This window comes from Callorhinus ursinus, unplaced genomic scaffold (genome assembly GCF_003265705.2).
Source record: "Callorhinus ursinus isolate GAN/ISIS: 27379988/994484 unplaced genomic scaffold, GSC_fseal_2.0 scaffold4, whole genome shotgun sequence".
Lineage (NCBI taxonomy): Eukaryota > Metazoa > Chordata > Mammalia > Carnivora > Otariidae > Callorhinus > Callorhinus ursinus.
In genome coordinates this window covers 41,573,091-41,592,754 of record NW_027397066.1, presented here as the reverse complement: position 1 = coordinate 41,592,754, position 19,664 = coordinate 41,573,091, and the positions used below count along the sequence as shown (strand labels likewise).

At 37.9% G+C, this 19,664-nt stretch overlaps 1 protein-coding gene across 2 annotated transcripts in view; it reads left to right on the top strand.

The window, feature by feature from the left end:
- SCFD2 (sec1 family domain containing 2) overlaps nt 1–19,664 on the top strand; it is a 456,513-nt gene that overhangs the window by 219,699 nt on the left and 217,150 nt on the right. The window lies entirely within an intron of this gene.

The window sequence follows — 19,664 nt, the reverse complement described above, 5'->3', positions numbered from 1 at the left end:
TTTCTTTGAGATTGTCATTTCAAACTTAAAACACACACACACACACACACACACACACACACAAAACTGTTTCCCCAAAATGTTATGCAATGTCATAAAATTGAAAATTGCAATTTTTGAGAGTACTTTTATACTTTTTACTTCTCATATTTCCTCTTGAATCTGAATTAATTGGTAGTATCCCAGATAATATCCGAATATCCCAGGAAAGGAGGCTATGCTGATTCGGGAAAGAAATATCATACACTCTAACCATTTTTACTTTTAATAAGAACTGTGATGTAACTCATAGAGACATTCATTTGTGTTTTTCTTATCAAACTCAGTATTATTTCTGTTTTGCACAAAGCTTATTTCCTTTAGTACGGATGGAGCCTGGGTCTGTTTAAGAGTGGAAATTGTTAAAGCTTACACACAAAACTTAAATAGTCTAAAAACATACGTAGCTTCCATTCATTCATTCGTGTGTGTGTGTGTGTGTTTGTGTGTGTGTGTGTGTGTGTGGGTATGTGCAGACCTCTCCATTCAGGAAGGCTCCACTGAGGCACATTATGTATTTCCCAACTCCTCTTCCTGTTGCCTGTTGTGCCTCACTGAGGGGAGCGTCCAGACCACTCCGAAAGAGGCTGTGTAGCTGTCCACCGAAGTGCCCCATGCATGGTGCTGGCCTTCATGCCCACGGCTGACCTTTTCTATGTTTGGCTATGGAAAATGAAACCCTGACAAGATGGAAACAGAAGTTTCCACAAAAATGAAACATTTCCTTGCTTAGTACAGAAACTCTCTGCCAACTTAAAATCTACTTAAGGAAAACTTGTGGAATTTGCTCCCATTTCATTAAGTTACAGCTCTATATGCGTCTACGTGTTTGTTTGGCTATAAATGAATATTGACTTAGAAAGGTTTAATATGGTTTATACAGTGCTCCGAACAGTAATTTGATTCAAAGTAAATTTGAACGCCAAGAGAATTTAATTGGGAGTTATTCTTAAAATGCATAATTTCAGAAACAGACAACAAAGATGGTTTGTTTTAGCTGAGGTTCTTTGGATGGCTTTTCTGTAACATTAGTATGTTGCTGTATTATTTTGGGAATTGAAGTCATGCTGGAAGAGTATTCGTTTAATATTCGCTCAAGGTGTTTATTGACCCAGCATTTCACTCTTTATTACTTTCTCTATGATTGCTTAGGATATTGCATTCTCTTGCTGTTAAATGTGACTTCACATTTAAAAACACTTCTGTACATTCATGTTTATATCAGGAAATTAGTAAGTTTAGCAAATGAAGCTTAAAAATAAGAATTTGTAGAAATTTTAGTATATTTAAAAATTTTAGAGACATTTTGTAATATGAAGTATACATTCCTACATCAGTAAACTTTGGATGTACAGTTTAAGCAGGGTGGGTAAGATGCACTACTTAAATTTGGCATAGGTGAACTTACTAGTGGGATACATATGCGTCACTCCACCTCTATGGACACCAAAAGGACTTTTTTCCTGAAGATAGACTTTTACTTGGCCATAGACATACCCCTATTAAGTATCTTGGAAATCCAAATGTTCTGAGAAGTAGGGTTTATGTCTACAATTAGCTGCTGAGGCAACTGTTTACATCTCAGGAGAAAAGCACTAGGATGGTGTGGGAGTAGCAGTGACTCAATCTTGTAGAACAAGGTGGGATATTCCCTTATATATTGAAAGAATAGAATCACCTTCCAAATTGCCTTACAAATGCTTGGGCAGTTGTGGAACTAGGTTAACCTGGCTTTACCATGAACTTGCGCACAGTGTTGGGTTTATGTTATTCCAGTTTATAGTCTTGGCTTACTTGTTACTGGGTGGCAGAATTTCTTTTATGGCTTGTGCACATTTTGGGGTTGATGAAATTTGGTTTAAAACTCTTATTGAAAGCAAGCAATTAGTCAGTAAAACTCCACTTTTCATATTATAATTTTATTAATCTTAATAGAATCAAGAAAACAATGCTTTTTCTGTACTGAAAACTCAAGCATGTGATCATCACCTAAAAGTGAAAGGATCAGAATTTGAACCCAGGTGTTCTGGGTCTGGAGCCCAGGTCTTGACAAGAGATTCTAAACTTGCTACCAGCTCACTTCCATAACCATTGCATTTATTATATTTTGTAACTGAGGCTTGCTTAAATTTACTGTTTTATGCCATGCATGCTCAGCCATTCCATCATGTTCTTATTTTACAAACAGTGAATTAATATTTGATTAATGTTGTAGATATCGCCTGTTCTTTTTACTCTGTCTGTAATAGCTACTTATAGATGTTTCCTCATGCCTTCCTATTTTCATGCATGTATTCTCTTTGTTTCTGCATTGCCATTAAGAAATTAAAATATTATTTCTAGTCATTGAAATCTTTTGGTTGCTAGCTTTCTAAAATAGGAGTGGCAAACTTAAATTCTTTTTATTTCAATGATATCTCTTGACAATAATTGCCCTGTGTTTAAAATTCATATTTCCTTTTTATATGTTGAATATGTAATTTACTTTTGATGATTTCTTTCATTTCTCCCTATTCTTCCCTTTTATGGAAAGCACAATGAGAAATTGTAATTGGCAAAACATACCAAAACTTAAGCATGGTCAACGGCAGTGTACTATTTTCCTTTTGATAGCTACTTTTAGGGAGAATGGCAGGCAAAAAGTCTCTTTTCTACTCACACAAAATAACAAGGGCTGGCTCCCTGAGTGTCAGGGATAGGAATTGTAAAAAGAAAATTGGTACGGCCTGAAAATGTCATTTACTGTGCTTTCTCAGTCTTGCTAAATTCAAAGAGATTATCAGTTTCTGTGTATGTTAGTGTTTGCCTAGCAGTCACAAGAGAAAACAAAGGAAAACCATTTGAACTTTCTTCAGAGAATGAAGTCAAAATTCTAATTTTAAAGATCTGTGTAAACTTGGAATGTCATCATACAGGGAGGTATATCAGATAAAGCATAGAGCTTAGATGTAAAAATCCCTGATTCAAAAGTCCTGGCTCTGTCATTTCCTAGTGGTGTGTGTTAGTCATCGTATCGTCCATCTTTGAACCTTGACAATAAACATAAGTGCTATATTGATGACCACTCAGTGATTTTACTAAAAATAAAATGATGTTATATGGAGCTAACATATAACAAATGATGTTATACGTGAGCTAATTTCCAGTCCATACACACTGTAAATAAGTAATCATCTCCTATGTCTGTTGTTATTTTGATAGCTTGTAGCTGTCATGTAGGGCAGTACTTCCCAACCTTAATCACATTGTGACACACACAGACAACGAGTATGCTTGCATAGTGTACTCAGGCAAGTGGACACAACTTTTTGGTCAGAAGCAACCAGCCCTGGGGCTTTGGCCAGTCCAAACCCTACCTACCTAACCTGTGAGCCGAAGTGAAACAGCTCGGCACACATGTAACCTATTAGGAGCAAATCAGTACTCGAAGGGTATGTTGGTCAGCAGGTCCTGGAACCAGAAAAAAAAGGAAACCAAAATTTGCGTATAGTTTTTGACACCCAAAACTATTTTGGAAAAATTTTTTTGGTAAACAACTTTTATGTTGTTTATTGATTTGTCTCTGGATTTTTATACTATCTTTAAAGGAAAGGTCAATAGGGGCTAGATCTGTTGAGTTTAGTGTAAAGCTAGGGAATGAGTGATTCAAAGTATCTAAAAAAAATCTATAGTTCAAGATAGAGGTATAATGATACCATGGAAACTGTATTTATATTTATTACACTCTTATTCTTCTTCCTGTTGATAATTTGGGGTTATCACTTATTGTACCATTGTATAAGGATTACACCTGGATATATATAGTGGGAAATTTACCAGATTAGCTTAACAAATAGGGATTTATATTTTCTCAGCAGGAAGTTCAGAGACAGGCAGCAGAACTCATGTTCTTTCTGGCTCCTTTCTTTCTTTCTTTCTTTCTTTCTTTCTTTCTTGCTTGCTTGCTTGCTTTCTTGCTTTCTTCTTTCTTTGTCATCATGGTCATGAGGTCGTCACTTCTCCTTGACTTAGTATGTCCATGCTTGAAAGTAAGAGGCATATATTAACAGAGGCTGCCCTTTTTCATATTAGGGAACACAATAACATTTCTCCTCTCCTACTTGTATCATTGGCTAGAACTCGGTTTCATGATCACCTCTGGCTCCTAGAGTATTTTTAACTGGGCATCTATTTCTCATGACCAAAGTCAGAGTTCTGTTAGAAGAAAGAAGGTGAGAATGGACAGTAAGTAAAAAACTTGTATTTGCTGCAGTTATTTTAGGCTTCTCTGATAGGGAAAATTGTAAGGGAAGATAATATACTGTGAGGTAGAGTGATGCCCATGGTACTTTAATCCACAGTTATAATATTAACGTTTCTTTTACAGTATAAACTGAAATAATGTGCTATTGTGTGCTAGTGTCACTGGACTTACATCACAAATATTTTCAACCTATCAATATTTGTTGAATATGTCTACATACCTGGCATTATTCCAAGCTCTTGAAGCATAGAACCCCTGGGGGCAGTGGTAGTGAAATGTAAAGGTTCTCAGCACAGGATTAGGAGTTGTGTGCCTGGGTTTTAGTTCTGACTCTGAATTTTAGTAGTTGTGCCATCTTGAGTAAGTCATTTAACTTCACTGATTCTCAGTTTCCTCATAAATCAAATGGGGATAGTAATGATAGTACCAAATTCATGAGATAAAATAGTCAAAGTGCTTGGTGCAGACCCTGGCGCATGTGCTGTCAGTTTGTGTTCTCTACATCATTATCATTATTATTTTTTTTAAAGATTTTATTTATTTATTTGACAGAGAGAGAGAGAGAGCACAAGCAGGGGGAACAGAAGAGGGAAAGGGAGAAGCGGGCTCTCTGCAGAGCAGGGAGCCCGATGCAGGGCTCGACCCCAGGACTCCGGGATCATGATCTGAGCTGAAGGCAGACGCTTAACTGACTGAGTCACCCAGGTGCCCAAGGATATTCAGTCTTAATAGAGAGAGTGATAGGGAATGGCAGGGACTGTGTCAAACTGGGGCTCCTCTGATTGTTACCAGGAGAGCAAGAATCTGATACTCTAATCTCTCAAGAAATCAGGAATATTATTTTTTTAATGAAATATGAAGAGTAAGTTTTGTGGAAGGAATGTTGCATAAGTTCTTCTCATGTGAAGATGTATTTTTCTCACTAGATGTATAGTTGTGCTTCCTTTGCCACAGAATTCCCAGTACTTTTGCATAAAATAATGGCAGGATTCCTGTTACTCTAACTGGAATAATCAGAACTTCACATTGATTTGGGTAAAATGCATAACTTATCTTCATGATGGACCATGATTTTTTGAATCATCTCAACTTTGTTAAAGTTTCATTTTAAGGGATCTTGTTTCCTAAGTTTTTTTTCCCTCTATCCCTTCTCACTTGTCCAATACCCTTTTTAATATCAATCACATGTAATAAATGAGGAAAGGCAGGTCCAGTTTGGAAAGCAGTGTTCTTGAGGACACTGAGAAGATAAACATAGTCTCGGGAGCTCTCAACCAGTTCCCTTGCATCCCCTAGAGGAAACCTAAGAGAGGAGAGTCTCTTCAACTCTGAGTGAGGAAGAAGCTGAGAATTTGTTTTTCAATGGGTTGTGGAAGGTACCGACATGATACTTTCAGGTCTACTTTCCAAATGGAAAGCACTTTTGTGCCCTTATCCATAGTGAAACAAAGCCATATTCTACAGCCAACAGTAAAAATCTAGTTGCACTGATTTATGACATCTTTCCTCTTTTGAAAAGCTCAGGTAAACATAGACCATATAAAATTATTATTGCTATTCGTGTCTGCCACTTTATTATAAAAACTTTCATCTCTGTTACCACAGGGCCTAGATGTTTTATTATGTTAGTAGAGATATGTCTTTCAAACAAAGCATTTTTCATAGTTGGCTGAGTACTTTTCCCAGCCTTGTAGAAAGTTAGTCTCCTTAGTAAAATATGAAGCACTTCCAAACAGAAAATTGTAAAAGATGAGGAGCCAATAAGAAGTTCTCCTCTTAGGCTTCCTTTACTTCATCACCTCTGCATTCTTTCCTCATCTCACAGGTTTGCCTCAGTAATTAATCAAATTTCAGACTGTACATTTCTGCAGATTATTGCTCCTGAGGGCACTATTCCAATTGGAATATCAGTTTTCAAAATTTCAAAACTCTTTCTCTTGGGAAGTTGTTCCTTAAACCTTAAGTATCCCTCCTGGTTTGGCAATGACAAGGCTGTTGCTGTGGTAACTGGAAGAGTGATCCTAAAAACTCATTACCAACCTTCATGTTACCCACACTTGAATGAAAACTTTAGCTCATTACAGTAGGTGCCAGTGTACAAAACCATGATTATGGAATCTACCCACTCAGCTGGAGGAGTTCAGGAAGTAGGGTAAAATTTATTTTAGAAAGGATTCTACCTTATTTCTTGGTTCTAGTTTATGGATTTCCAGTTGTTGTGACATTCCAATATTGGACTTTGCATTAAGGAATACACCTTCATTTCTAGTGTTTCAGATTTTTTTGTTTCAGGGCTGCCAGAAGAAAACAAAACAAAAAACAACTTTATGACTGTTGCTGTCCATTATGGTTTGCTACACAGTTTGGTATAATAAGGTTTATTTTTCCTCTTGATTTCTAAGATTTCTGCTGGAAACTCTGATGAAGAACATATGTCTGCCCTAAATCTCTCCCATGAGAAATGTTGGAACTGTTACATTTAGTTTTACTGTCCAACATATTAAAATAGTTAACCACAGCAAATATTACAAAACAGCTATATCAAATGAAGTTTAAAAGGTTTATTCCATATTTAAAATATATCACAGGCTATGTAGAAAGATATTTAGATCTGCCTATTAAGGTAGCCTACTAGTTAAGCAATTTTGCTAACATATTAAGGGATCACTACAAATTACTTTCTCAAGTACTTAATTTTTCCATGTCACATCATAAAAATAATCATTCTTAACTAAGACACTGGAACAGATATTCTTGCATTGGTATTTAATGTATGCACGAATGTGGAAGACATACTGTCCGTATCACTAATTTTTGTGTCTGCACATGATGTCAATAGTAACAATTGTTAATGCTACAGATGGATATTAGTTATTGATGATTCTTATTAATTGTACATTATATGTGGCATAAATTTCTCAATCATGAAAAGAAAAAGTGGCATACATGGAATATAAGAATAGTTTTCTTGAACATGTAGCTATGGATGAAATAGGAGAGATGGGGTGATATGGTTGAAAAGGGTGCAGCTGTGGGGGGGTTGCTGATTTTTAATCCTAAATATGCTCATATCATAAAGCTAGTATGAAGGTTAAAAGACAAAAATAGTAAAAGTAAGTATGATCATAATGATTAGTTAAGGGATACGCAAGATAAAAAGATGTGAAATGTGACATCAAAAACATAAAACGGAGGGAGGAGAGTAAAAATATTTAGAATAGGATAGAACTTAAATTATTATCAACTTAAAATAGACTGCTAAAGATATGAGTTGTTGTATGTAAGCCTCATGGTAACTGCAAAGCAAAACCTATAGTAAATACATAGAAGATGAAGTGAAAAGAATATAAACATACCTCTAAAGAAAGTCACCAAAGAACAATGGAAGACACCAAGAGAAGATGAAAGGAATAGAGAGGAGCTACAAAAATAGCCAACAAACAATGAACAAAATGGCAATAAGTAATACCTATCAATAAGTACTTTAAATGTAAAAGGACTAAATTCTCCAATTAAAAGACATAGAGTGACTGAATGGATTAAAAAAAAAATTACCCATCTATATGCTGCCTGTAAGAGACTCACTTTAGATGTAAAGACACTCACAGACTGGACATGAAGAGATGGAAAAATATATTCCATGCAAATGGGAACCAAAAGAAAGCTGGAGTAACTGTATTTATATCGAAAAAATAGACTTTAGAACAAACTTTAAAGACACAAAGATGGACTTACACAATGATAAATAGTCCAACTAGAGGATATAACATTTGTAAATATTTATGCACCTGATATAGATGCACCTAAATATATATAAAGAAAAAATATTAACAGACCTAAATAGTAAGCAAGACAGTAGTAAGGAATTTTAATACTCTATTTACATCAAGAGATTATCCAGACAGAAAATCAATAATATCAGTGGCGCCTGGGTGGCTCAGTTGGTTAAGCTTCTGCCTTTGGCTCAGGTCATGATCCCAGATCCTGGGATCAAGCCCCATGTCAGGCACCCTGCTCCACGAGGAACCTGCTTTTCCTTCTCCCTCTGACTGCTGCTACCCCTGTTTGATCTCTCTATCTCTCTCTCTCTGTCAAATAAATAAATAAATAAATAAATAAATAAATAAATAAATAAAATCTTAAAAAAAAGAAAATCAATAATATCACCATTAAGTGACTTTAGAACAGATGGACTTAACAGATATATACAGAACGTTCCATCCAAAAACAACAAAATACACATTCTTCTCAAGTGCATATGGAATATTCTTCAGTGTAGATCACAGGTTAAGCCACAAAACAAGTCTTAATAAATTTAAGAGGATCAAATCATATCAAGCATCTTTTCCAGTCACAATGGTATGAAACCATGTATGAAATCAATTACAAGAAGAAAACTAAAAAAATCACAAATATGTAGAGATTAAATAACATGCTACTGAACAACCAGTGAGTCAATGAAGAAATCAAGGGAGAAATTAGAAAACAAACAAACAAACACCAAAGGAGAAATAAAAAAATAGAGACAAATGAAAATAATATAATATATCAAAATTTATGGGATACAGCAAAAACAGTTCTAAGGGAGAAGTTAATTATGATATATGCTTCAAGAAATAAGAAAAGTCTCAAACAACCTAATTTCATACCTCAAGGAGCTAGGAAAAGAAGAAAAAATGAAGTCCAAAGTTAGAACAAGAGAAATTACAAAGACTAGAGTAAAAATAAAAAGACATTAGAGAAGAGCTGGTTCTTTGAAAAGATAAACATATTTGAGAAGCTTTTACCTAGACTCATCAAGGAAAAAAAAGAGAGGGCTCAAATAAAATCAGAAATGTTAGAGGAGATGTTACAACTAATAGTATAGAAACACAAAGGATTATAAGACACTACTATTAACAACTATATGCCAAAAAATTGCAGAACCTAGAAGAAATGGATGAATTCCTAGAAACGTACAATCAAGACTAAATCACGATGAAATAGAAAATTGGGACAGACCAATTACTAGTAAGGAGATTGAATCAGTAATTGAAAACCTCCCCCCAAACAAAAGTCTAGGACTAGGCAGCTTCACTGTTGAATTCTCCCAAATGTTTAGAATTAATACCAATCCTTCTCAAACTTTTCCAAAAAAATAGAAGAGGAAGGACCTCTTCAAAACTCATTTTTCAAGGTAAGGATTACCCTGATACCAAAAGCAGACAAAACACAAGAAAAGAAAATTAAAGGCCAATATCCCCGATAAACTTAGATGTAAAAATTCTCAACAAAATGTTAGCAAACTGAATTCACAATACATTAAAAGGATCACACATCATTATCAGGTGAACTCATTCCAGGAATGCCAGGATGGTTCAATATCCACAGAGTCAAGGTGATACCATATTAACAAAATGAAGGATAAAAATTGTTCATCATCTCAATAGATGTAGAAAAACTATTTGACAAAATTCAACTCCCATTTATGATAAAAATACTCAACAAAGTGGGTGGATAGGGAATATACCTCAACATAATAAAGGCCATATATGACAAGTCTACAGCTAACATTATACTTAATAGCAAAAAGCTATTAAAAGACAAAGACTTAAAAAGAAAGGGAAAAGACAAGACAAGACTTAAAAAGAAAGGGAATAAGAGAATTTTTGTACATTGTTGGTGGGTATGTAATGGAGCAGCCACTATGGAAAACAGTATGGAGGTTCCTCAGAAAATTGAAAATAGAACTAACTATATTATGAATCAGCAATTCCACTTCTGGGTATTTACCCAAAGAAAATGAAAATACTGACTTGAAAAGGTATATGCACCCCTGTGTTCATTACAGCATTATTCAGAATCGTGAGGTTATAGGAGCAACTTAAGTGTTCATTGGCAGATGAATGGATAAAGAAATTGTGTGTGTATACACGCATACACACAATGGAATATTATTCAGCTATAAAGGAATGAAATCTTGTCATTTGTGACAACATGGGTGGACATTATACTAAGTGCAGTAAGTCAGACAGAGAAAGACATACCAAATGATCTCTCTTATGGAGCCTAAATAAACACACAAAAAAACAAACTTACGGAGATTGATGGTTGCCAGAGGTAGGGGTTACGAGGTGAGAGAAATGGGTGAAGGGGGTCAAAAGGTAAAAAATAAAGAGAAAAAAAAAGAAGAAAAAGAGCCTAGCAGGGAAGGGTCTGATTTTTACTCCTAAATATGACCATAGGTATATAACCCGAAAGTAAGTCACTGATCTTGCTTTGGACTCAGGATCCTCATCATAAAATGAGAGCCTTATTAGGTGAATCTAAGGTCTCTTCTTTCTCTACCATTCTATGGGTCTAGCTTTATATGCTTTTTATTTTAGTCTGAATCAGTATATTCCCTTCCTACTTCTAAATCAGCTTCTCCTCAATACCATTCTGTCTTTTTCAGGATACCACTATCATCTCAGGAGGGAAGCAATGGAGTCACTGACTCAATTTCACCCCCTACAGGAGTTGGCTATGTCTGTTGTCTTTGAGATGCTGTTTACATCTCTCCAAAGATGCTCCCTTACCCCAGGCACATATCGGCCATGGCCTTTTCTCTGTGTCTACCCACCCATTCATCATGCCAACTGATGCCAGGCTAATATTCTTAAATTTAATTTTATACTTTAATACCTTTACTTTATAGTTCTTCCTCCGCTATTACAGTCAGACTTTTTCTCATTGTAGAAAATTTGGAAATGGAAAGAACAGTGTAGGGGCCATATATAAATTGCATTTTATTGAGTACTGATGAAAAACAGATTTTGCCATTTGTATTTACTCTTTTGTCAATTGCCAGTTCATGGTCTTTCCTTTTTTTTCTACTGTATTATTCATTTTATTCTTAATGATTTAAAAATTAGAGCATTTGGATTATTAAGGTTATTAACACTTAGTCATATGTTTTGCTAATAGGTTTTCCTAGTTAGTATTTGCCTTTCATATTGACTCATCTGGGAAGCCCAGAGATGGAACTATATTTAGGAGAGTTGGGGTAGGGGCTCCAACAGTGTGATCAGGACTCTTTGCATCTTCTAAGCTTTTCTTCCTTCAAAGTATTGGCCTCATTTTTTCAAATTACAACTGCCTCTGTGAACTTCTCATTCCTCGCAGCCATTCCTGGCTTATATCATTCCAGAATAGCAACCCAGGAAAAAAAAGGAAAGAAAGAGCTTTTCTGATCAATCCTAGGAAACAAAGCTGACTGACTTTCAGCCACTGTTGTCAGGGGAGTGGGGTCTCCTCTGGCTATGCTGAGTCATGTGGCCATCACTGTGTTGGGAAGCAGGAGGGAGGGAGGCAGGGGCAAGGGATTTGGAGAAATGGACAGTGGACTATGATTGACAATCTATCATTGCCACTTAGAATGGGGGTTGGAGTGGTTCCACAAAAGAAGGGATACTGACATCCAGTCCTGACATACTGATAAATGCATCTTGAGAACATTCACTAATAAGCCAGTTTTGCATCTTTATAATTAGACAAATACAACTATCTTGTCCTCTGTCTCCTGAGTTTGATATTTTACCTGTAAGTGGACCAATATGTCATTGACACCTGAATAATGGCTTTGAGAGTAAGAATTTGTATGCCTAAAAAGAATTGGCCGGAATTTTCACTAGTGTCTCAGAAAACAGTATCAGAGCAACTGTCAACTAAAGTAATTCTTAGAACTAAAGCTGCTTTCACCATGTGATTGCCCCTCCAAACTCAAGTAGCAGTAATTGTGCCTGTCATGCATCGCTGTGTAATTACTTATAATTCTTAGAATATAAGTTTTAGAAGGGCAGGGATTGTCATTTGGATGAATCGGAAAATTCCACTCATGTTATACGTTCTTAAAATATCTATAATTGGATTTTTTTCTGATTACAGAAATCATTTGTTCATAGAATACTGTAAAGAGCCTTTGTACCTTAACAAACACAGAATAAAATAAAATAAATTACCCATAAACCCACTACCCAGAGAAAACTACTATTAGTATTTTGATGTGTGTTTGATGATCTACTGCTAAGTACAAATTCAGATTCCACATATGCTTCACAAGTAAAGGTATCAGGTAGGCTTTTGTTTTAAATCTTTTAGACAGTTTCTCTATTAAGGTCACAGTGCCTAGAATAAGGAAGGTGCAGGTATATAGTCAACATAAGGTTTTTAAAACGAACATTGCAAAGGAAGTTGTTGAGAATATGAGTGCTGAATCCCTACTCCAAGTCCTAGGAAACAGTGTCCCTCAAAAGTAAAATTACCTTTAATCACAATATAAAGGAAGACCATGTAAGCCCAAAAGGAGATTCTTAAGGACCTTGGGTAAAAATAAAAATACTTAGGTACAAGCAGTTCAGCCTAAAATTGGAGCAGAAGAAAATTTAAAAGGGACACAGCTGGCTGTAGGCTTTGACTTATATTCGTTTATTATGTGAGAATAAAAGATTAATATTTAAGAAACCAGAGGGAGAACATATGTGTACAGCCATGGTGATAGTGATTTGTATTTTGAAATTTAGTTTTAAATGTAACCAGGAATATAATTCCCATAGAAGCCTCACTTTTTCTGCCTTCATGTGTTGCCTGTTTATTCTGTCTTTAGCACCTGGACTGAATTGGTCCCAAAAGGAATGGTAATTTTCACTGAAGTGTTTATGAAATGAAACCCCCTTCTTTTTTTTCCTTTCATTTTAAACACGACACATATGCCTGCACCTCTTCGTCAGGCTCTTGACTTGTTGCCAACCCAACAGAGAGCCATCTGGAACAGGAAACCGATACGACACAGTGTTCATTAACAATTTACATTTTCTAACATGCAAATGGTTTGAGGTTTTAATTTTAGAAGCTGTGGTTTTGTCCAAATGATACTCTAATATAATTGGGCTCTTTATTTCCTTATTTTTGTTGTGGTAGTGAAGAAAAACGGTTAAATCTGGTTTGTTCTTTTGATACCGTATTGTAGGATTTCGGGTTTCTTCACTATACAGATCACCAGCTTGCAAAGAATTCAATCTTTGGCCAAGAAAGATTTCTTCAGAGTTAAGATGTGGTTGGATACTTCCTAAGTGGGAATGCAGACCCTTTCTGTCAAAGTATAGAAACAATGCACGAAGTAAACAATAACACTTTAGTTATAGTTCACAGTGGATTGGACATTTCTTTGATGTACAAGAAGTGAAGCATATGTTTTCATCTATTTAAAAAGTTTACAATGCTTTCTTAGAATGCTTAGGCTTTTGTTCCCAGAAACAGATTTCAAGGCACAAATTGATTCTGTAATTGTATCTTTATTATTAAACTTTAATCTTTTACTTACCATCCCCCTGCTTCCTTCCTCCCTCCTAATCTCACACTTATAGGAGAGAAATCAGAAAACTGGTCACCTTGGGAGTCTGTACACTATATTCCTGATTATTTCACGTTGTTCTCCTTGAGAATGCAGAAGCCCAGACAAAACGACATCATCTGAGATGAGGATAGCCTTTTATTTTATAAAAGGATATTTAATGGCCTTTGACTTTAGAGAGATGATAGTATTTCAGAGCGACAGCCTTTCCAGATATTAGAAGGCAGGTGTTGAAGCTGTTGTATATCAGGGCAGCTATCTACAGAGTTTAGAATAGAACAAAAGCCACCAGGGTGGTATTTGTTGGAACTTTTTGGTAGAGTATATGCAAATCAACATCAAAATATCAAATCCCTGTTACTTCCTTACCGATATAATCTTGGCAGTTCTTTCTTGAGCTAACTTATGCCTATATTTATTTTAAATTCAGATTCAACATGAAAAACCAGTGATAAAAATCTGGGAGTGTGTGTGTGTGTGTGTGTGTGTGTGTGTGTGTGTGTGTGTGTTGTGTTTTGACTGGCTTTTTTTTTTTTTTTTAAGGACATGGCTCTTGTTTTGTTATTTGGCAGTGAAAAAAGTCAGTATTTTGCTTAAAATAATAGAATAGCAAAAATGGACATGATCAGGCTGAAAAAAATCTGGGTCATTACTCTCCAGGGTAGGGAGGAGCTAGAAACGATTACCAAATAGTGTGTTACACCCACGATGTTCTCTTGTGTCTGGACCAAAGCGACAGGCCCTCTGCACTGGACTTCCCAGAGCGATAGAATGTCATTTTTCTGTGATCACCTTCTCACTCTAGAAGCTGTTTTATTTTTTCATAGCCTTTGTTCCAGCCACAGGCTTTTCAGTTCCTTAAATGCATTACAGTCCCTCTAGATTTGAGTCCTTGCAAGAGCAGTTCTCTCCAACTAACTCCCCACCCCAAGGCCAGTTAACCCTTTTGGAGCTTGATTCAGACTGTAGGGCCTGGGGTCAGCCTCCTCTGACTCTCCATACTAGCCCAGCGCTCCTCACCTCTGTCATGTGTCTACAGTGAACAGTTTGTTATATACTTATGTGATAATTTGATTAATGTCCGCCTTCCCTCCCAGACAATAACCTGTATCAGTTTTGCTCACCATTGTATCTCAAGGGCTGACTGTGCTTGGGGGCATGTGGAAGGCTCTTGAGTATTTATTGAATGAATCAGGGAATAAGAAAGATGCTCTGACTCACCTGCAGTATTTTATCTGACACTGCAACATGGCAAACATGTTGCAGCTTTACTGGAGGAACTCAGCTTTGGAGAGTAGAAGGGTTGGCTGAAGAAGAGAATGGAACATCCAAAGAAGCCAGGACACAGAAATGAGAGTTCTGACATCCCATTGTTTGAAATATAGTGAAGAAAATACTTCACACGGTGAAAACAGAAGATATCAGCCATTAATAAGGAGCTGTTTTTGTGTTTTAGTATCTTTACGCTACCAGATTTTAAAACATGGAGGGTTTTGGTTAAATTGTTGCTTTCTCCCATGTCTCCTTTATTTTTTTTTTTTTTTATTGCTTTGCTCTTCTTTTTCATCCCCTCATCTTGTTTTCCTGTCCAGCTTCTCAGCACACCATTCAGCAACACCTGGGATGCAAAAATGTTTTTAACCTTAATTTTTATTAAACCTCTGGGTCTCTGACAGTTCTTCTCCAACTTGAACATAACAAAGATGGACTTCTGTGGCAGTTCTTGGCCTGTGGAAGGAACCATGGGGAGCAGGGGAGCTTCCTCTCGAAATGGTGTTTCTTGGGAACCCCGCTTTCTCTTCCATGCAGCTCATACTCTGTAGTTAGGTGGGCAAATTATTTGTCCTACAACGTAAGGCAGCTTCAAAGGACCCATTATATGAAGGAAAGTAAATTCCACATGCACCATCACTTGAGAACCAGTAGGATGTAATCTAACACAGTCTGGCTCTTTATTTTTTATTTTTTTTAAGATTTTATTTATTTATTTGACAGAGAGAGAGACAGTGAGAGAAGGAACACAAGCAGTGGGAGTGGGAAAGGGAGAAGCAGGCTCCCCTCTGAGCAGGGAGCCCAATGTGGGGCTTGATCCCAGGATCCCGGGATCACGACCTGAGCTGAAGGCAGACACTTAACAACTGAGCCACCCAGGCGCCCCTCAGTCTGGCTTTTTAAATGGGCAGTTCTTCCACCTTCACCCCCTTCTCTCTTCTTTCCTTTCTTCTTTCACCCAGCTACGAACAGGAGTGGATGTGCTTCTGAGGGGTGCTCAGTATAAGAAAGGGACAGGGTAGGCAAGGTGTCTGTTGTCCTGGGGTTTATTTTACATGAGGAGCATCTCTCTTCCATGCCATAGATACCCCTTAGTTTTGGCTTAACCTCTCTGGTTTTCCCTCAGACCCCCCCCCCCAACATGCTTCCCTTCCCTTAATCCTCAGCAGTAGGAATATCTGTGGAGAGTTCCCAGTTGTAGTCTCTCTGAGCTAACATTTCTTAGCACCTTTCTCCTCATCCAGCTTCTATGGTCCCTCCTGGCTGCTCTGCCAAACCCTCCCAACCTGGATGGAACCATTTGTCCAGAAATGTTTTCTAAAACAACTTTTTTTTTTTTTGTATGACCTCTGCCCCTCCAGTCCCACCAGTAATTCGGCCCTAAACCCTGGGAGTCAGTCATGAAATCAGCATTCCTAAATCACAGCATTATATTAGGTATTCATTGATAAGGAAAATACTTAGAGTATATGATGTTTAATATAAAGTGTAGGAGGGAGTTTGCCCCTGGCGCCATGTATCTGTTTGTCTCTTTATGTGTAACCTGGGGCCCCATCATCAGTTATGTATACCCGTTGATGGAACTATGAATATGCATCCTGGCTTCTGAGTTTAGCTTCTCAACAGCAGGAGCCAACTAGCCTGAGGACCACCTTTGGCTTTTTCGTACATACAGGAGAATATCTGGTAACTTTCTGTTGCCTACAATGAATTGGGAAATTGCAAAATGCTAGTGAGGGAGAATGAGAATGAGAAAGGTTTTAGATGCAGGTAAACAATATGTTTAATAACCCTTCATTTTCTCTCTTCAGGGTTTAAGTAATTTTATTTCCATCTCTACAGTAAAGTATTTTCCAGCTGTGCTATATTTTAATACCATTTCCTATATGTAAAATGCATCCCCTGCCCCCCATTCTTCCCTGTAAATCTCCCACCTATTCTTTCTTTTTTCAGGTTTTATTTATTTGAGACAAAGAGAGAGAGAGAACATGAGAGGAGGGGAGGGGCAGAAGGAGAGGAAGAAGCAGATACCGTGCTGAGCAGGGAGCCCAGAGGGCTCGGTCCCCGGACCCTGAGATCAGAACCTGAGCCAAAGGCAGACGCTTAACCGGCTGAGCCACTCAGGCAGCCCGCCCACCTATTCTTTAAGGTGCAACACATCATCGCTTTTCTTATTCCCCACCCCCCCAATCATCCCAACCCACAGTGACCCTTGCCCCTCACTACCGGTTAGTGACAATCCTAGGACACGCTGATTTGTATTGCCTCATAGGATTGGTATTTGTACATGTGTGTTCCTCCTACCTGGTGATTTGGGACAAGTTACTTAATCTCTCTTTATCTCCACTCTTCCATCTTTTAAATGGGATATAATAATACCTATCTCATGAGATTGCTTTCTATAGCACTTAGCCGTATATAGCTATTGTTGTTTCTATTGCATTAAGTTCCTTGAGGGCAGAAACCATATATTATTCATTCTTGCATTCTAGCTCCCATTTTAAAATGGTGCTGAATGAAGAAAGGGATAAATACTGGGTTTTGTCATTTTCATGATGCTCTCCACTTTTCTCTGTTCCTACACTTGGTTCAAACTGAATGGAGACTATACTGACAGCTCACCCTTTGAGGTCTAGAACTCATTCTGAGATGTATAGGTGGTGGGGAGGGAGACATGAGGATCAGGTCCAGCCCCTACCTCGCAGGTTTCCCTAGAAACTACCCAACCCGAATCCCAGAGATGCTTGGATGGCGTATAGATTGTACTGAATGGAGTGGTGGACTGTGGTGGGGGCCACAGGGGCCCCTTGCAGGTCCCATTCACTGTCCCTGTACCCCCATCCTCCAGCGGCTGAGGGCGCTGGCTGCTGACTCCCTCAGTGAACTGCACCCCATCTCTTGTTTTTCTTTCACACATACATGTTTGGAACTAAAATATTTTTTTTTAACTCCATAAGAAAAAAACATTTAACCAATGCAGAGTTATGATGAACTTACTTTCTTACACTTCTTTTCTCTGTTGAAAACCTTATGGTTGGGTTATAATCACCTGAGCCTCAGCTTTCGTTGGCCCAGACAGGTGTACTTGGAGTATCAGACACCAGTGCATTTGCCTACATGAGAAAAAGAGGACTGATAGAGTTGGTCTCTCTTTCTCAAATATTTGGTCCCATGTTCCAAGCACACTAACCAGCACTAATAGGAATTAATGTTTATTTTATACCAAAAATGTCTAGACACAGCACCAAAACTATCTTGTGGAATGATCTAGCTAACTGGGCTCACAGTATATAATACAGTAAGATATTGGGCCCTCTAATAAGACAGAGCCCTACTCCAGCAATATTCTATTCCAGTAGGCTTATCGTTGAGGCACACAGGCCTTTGGTCTCCTGCTCACCAGGATGGGAATTCTTAGGTTGTTGTTACCACAGATGTGCCTGTGAAGATCTATTTGAATTCTTCTCTAGAGTGGGTTTCCAAGCAGTATTTGCAAACCAGCTGTGTTAGAATCACCTGAGTTGTCCAACATTTAGCTTTGCAGGTCCTACCCCAGACCTACTGAATCAGAAAGTTGAGGGATCAGATCTGGGGATCTGAATGGTACTGGAGCAGTGTGTTCTATCTGGAGCCCCCTCGATCAGGCATGGGGAGGAGTTTTCCCTTGAGATATCAGTCATCCTGCTCGAGATATCTAGGACCTCACCCTTTTCTCTGGAACACGTAAACATGGTCCAGAGTCATCAGATGGGGTGGGAGTTGGCTACTTGGAGTGGGTCAGTTGCCGCAGTCTTGGGTATAAGCAAGCATCACTTCCTCAGGCACTCAACTGGTGGTGTCTGTCAGTGCCCATGACACAGCTATTGAGTAAAAGAGCTAGAATTCAGACCTAGGCCCTCTGGGGTCAAGGCCAGACATCTTCATGTCTGTGCCGTGTTGCCTACCAATTCCAGACTAGGCTGCTCCAGCCACTCCTTCCCACCTATTTATTCTGTTTCTTTCTCATTGTTTACTGTGACATAGCTCTTCCATTTGATGGCTGAAGTTCTTGCCAGGACAGAGTTTGTGCTGGGACTCTTTCTTCCTATTTATGATGAGTGAGCTGGAGCTTGTCAGCATGTCAGGGTTCCAAAGTCACAGTCCAGGATTCTTTTCCCTGCAGATTTTTTTATTTGGCACCAAAGTAAGTGAGTCTTGGGAAGTTGTTCCTTGGGTGATCCCATTAGGTCAGGACCTGGTTTAAATGGATGATATGATGTGATGATGGCAGCTGAAATACTAAAAGCAACAACACATTTTGGAAAGAAGATAAGAAAAACGAGACCAATCTTGGTTTAGCTACTTATATTAGTGTTCTTGATTAATGTCTGCTTTTAAAAGAATCAAACTGCTAATGCATCTCTAATCACTGTACCAGTCATAGCCAGTTAGTTGTGTTTATGTAATATTACACAGTACACAGGCAAGCCTGGCTGGAATGTCACTTTCTTCCACAGAGGGAGTCAAGAGTACATGCCTCGCTCCTTCTCTCCATACCTCATCTTTGCAGCCCACCATCCTGGTTGTGACCAGGTCATAGCACTCGCTCAGCTCTGCCAGTAAGTCACAGTTGGCTTTTTTGTGGACTTAGAAGGGACCCCAAGGAATTACCCATGACAGCATTCTTCCCAGTCAGGCTGCTTCTTTCCTGCTACACCTCAGAAACAAACTAGATTGCAGATTCATAACCAGCAAGCCTTA